We start from the raw sequence: 2,776 nt of genomic DNA, 5'->3' as shown, positions 1-2,776 counted from the left end.
TAAAAGATTATAGACTTGGGGGTGCCTGGGTGGCTCAGTCGGTTAAGCGTCCACCTTCGGCTCAGGTCATGATCCCAGGGTTCTGGGATAGAGCCCCACGTGGGGCTCCCTGCTCAGCAGGGAGCCTGCTTCTCCCTCTGCCTCTGCTGTTCCCCCTGCCTGTGCTCTCTGGCGCTCTCTCTCTGTCAAATAAAACCTTAAAAAAAAAAGAAAAAAGAAAAAGAACTGGTATAACTTCTTCAAAAAAAAAAAAAAGACTATAGACTTGGAGAATATTATTTATAATTCACAAATCTGACAAATGACTAGTACCCAAAACATATAAAGAGCTCCTACAAATCAATAAGGAAAATAACAACCCAATGTTTTGTAAAAGTGAGCAAAAATCTTGAGCTTTATAAAAGGATAGCCAAGTGGCCAGTAAGCATACAAAAATTGCTCAACATTATTAGTCTTCAAAGAAATACAAATTAAAACCATGAGGAGATATCAGTACAAGACTGCCAACAGAACTAAAATTAAAAGGACTTACAATACTAAGTGTTGATGAAGATATGGAGCATTTTTGGCAAGTGTATATTAGTATAATCACTTTGGAAAGCTGCTTAGCAGTATCTACCGGATCTAAACATATGCCTGTCTTATGACCCAACAATTCCACTCTTGGGCATATTAACGAAGAGAAAAGGGTACATGTGTCCACTCAAAGATATATACAAGAGGGGCACCTGGTTGGTTCAGTTGGTGAAGCATATGACTCGTGATCTTGAGGTTGTGGGTTCAAGCCCCACATTGGGTGTAGAGATTATTTAAAAATAAAATTTAAAAAAGATATGTACAAGAATATTCTTAGCACCTTAACGTGTAATAGCCCCAAACTTAAAAAACCCAAATTTTCATTGGCAACAAAAATAGTTAAATAAATCATGGTATACTCGTAAAACTTAATATTCCACAGCAAAAACAAAATAAAACAAAACAAAACACATACACACACACACACACAACACAAACCAAAAAAAACAGGGGCACCTCAGAGGCTCAGTTTTTTAAGTGACCCACTGTTGGTTTCAGCTCAGGTGATGATCTCAGGTCATGAGATCGAATCCCACTTTCCTGCTTGAGATTCTTTCTCCCTCCTCTCTCTCCCCCTCTGTTTCTCCCCCGGGTTCTCACACAAGCGCACTCTCTCCCTCTCTCTCCCTCTCTCTCTCTCTCAAATAAATGAATAAATAAATAAATAAAATCTTTTTTTTTTTTAAGATTCTATTTATCTATTTGACAGAGAGAGAGCAAGAGAGCACAAGCAGAGAGAGGGAGAAGCAGGCTCACCGCTGAGCAGAAAGCCTGACATGGGACTCAATCCCAGGACCCTGAGATCATGACCTGAGCCAGAGGCAGACACTTAACCAACCGATGTACCCAGATGCCCCAAATAAATATTTTTAAAAAGCCCCCAAAACAATTAAGCTTGTTGCTTCATTCAACAACATGGATGATTCTCACAGATACATTGAGTGAAAAAAGCCAAACTTCGAAGAGTATATGGCACTTGATTCCATTTATATGAAGTTTAAGAACAGGCAAAACTAATATATGGTGAAGAATGCAGAAGAGTGGTTAGCTTTAGTGGGAGTATTTATGGGGCGGGGGGGGATGAAGGAACATTATAGAATGCTAGAAATATTGTAAATCTTGATTTGAGTGGTGACTCCATATCAAAATTCATTAAGTAAGCTGTACACTGAAGATCTGTGAACTTTGCTGTATGTAAGTTCTAAAAAGCCTAAAGAATGTCTTATGTCTTGACTATTGGGAATCCGAGTGATTGACATTTTGTTCCACAAATTTGTCTCTTCTGTTGGCCTGGTTGCATAGCCATTGTGCAGAGTCAAGAGGATTCTTGAAAATATGCTATTTATCAAGATTGTCATGGACTGCCTCACACAAAATTGGTATATCAAATGGAATCTTTTTCCTTGAAATGTATAGTTTGTTTGTGAACACTGATTATATTCATTTCCCGTTTTCCACTTTGCTTTCTGTCATGGAGCTTCTGTTTCACTTAATCAGAGAAGACCAGTTATATGGCTATCTGAATCCAAATCTCAAAGAATTCCCTTATGCAATGAAAGCATTCTTAAAACAACTGCTCACTCCCTCTATGGTGGCTTAAACCTCTGTGGAAGTCCTCTTCTTTGTTCTTTTTATTATTTGTTCTTTTTGTGAAAGGTAGCTGTGTCTCAAGATAGCAACCTTTCTTGCAGACTAAGAGAGAGGGATACATATGATTGTATGTGTGTGTCCTATGAGTGTGTGTGCATAAGTTCATACAATTACACATTTCTTCCTAAAAAGACACTGAAAGGTATCTTTTGCTTCTCTTAGGAGCATAATGAATGTCAGAGGATTATAGCGGCATCAGTTTTGCTAAAAAGAAACAGATTTTATATGAAAATATAGATTTTATATATAACTTGACATTTGAAGACAGATACTTTTACCAACGATATGGTAAAAAAAAAAAAAACAGGACTGTTTGGTTTGGGGTGTCAAATATTCAACTAAAAATAGATCAAGCAAAGCGAAATAAGTCAATCAGAGAAAGACAAGTATCATATGATCTCACTGATATGAGGAATTTGAGAAACAAGACAGAGGATCATAGGGGAAGGGAGGAAAAAATGAAACAAGATGAAACCAGAGAGGGAGACAATTCATAAGAGACTCTTAATCTCAGGAAACAAACTGAGGGTTGCTGGAGTGGTGGGGGTGG

General features: G+C 37.9%; 1 non-coding gene across 1 annotated transcript; it reads left to right on the top strand.

The window, feature by feature from the left end:
- Positions 1-726: 726 nt before the first annotated feature.
- TRNAT-CGU (transfer RNA threonine (anticodon CGU)) lies at positions 727-799 on the top strand. The gene has a single exon. It is a non-coding gene; the product is annotated as a tRNA-Thr (tRNA).
- Positions 800-2,776: the final 1,977 nt, after the last annotated feature.

The sequence above is a fragment of the Leptonychotes weddellii genome, unplaced genomic scaffold, assembly GCF_054177405.1.
Source record: "Leptonychotes weddellii isolate Sample4059 unplaced genomic scaffold, ASM5417740v2 HiC_scaffold_22371, whole genome shotgun sequence".
In the NCBI taxonomy this organism is placed as follows: Eukaryota; Metazoa; Chordata; class Mammalia; order Carnivora; family Phocidae; genus Leptonychotes; species Leptonychotes weddellii.
The sequence above is the reverse complement of the archived record's forward strand: the minus strand, read 5'-3'. Positions and strand labels throughout refer to the sequence as shown.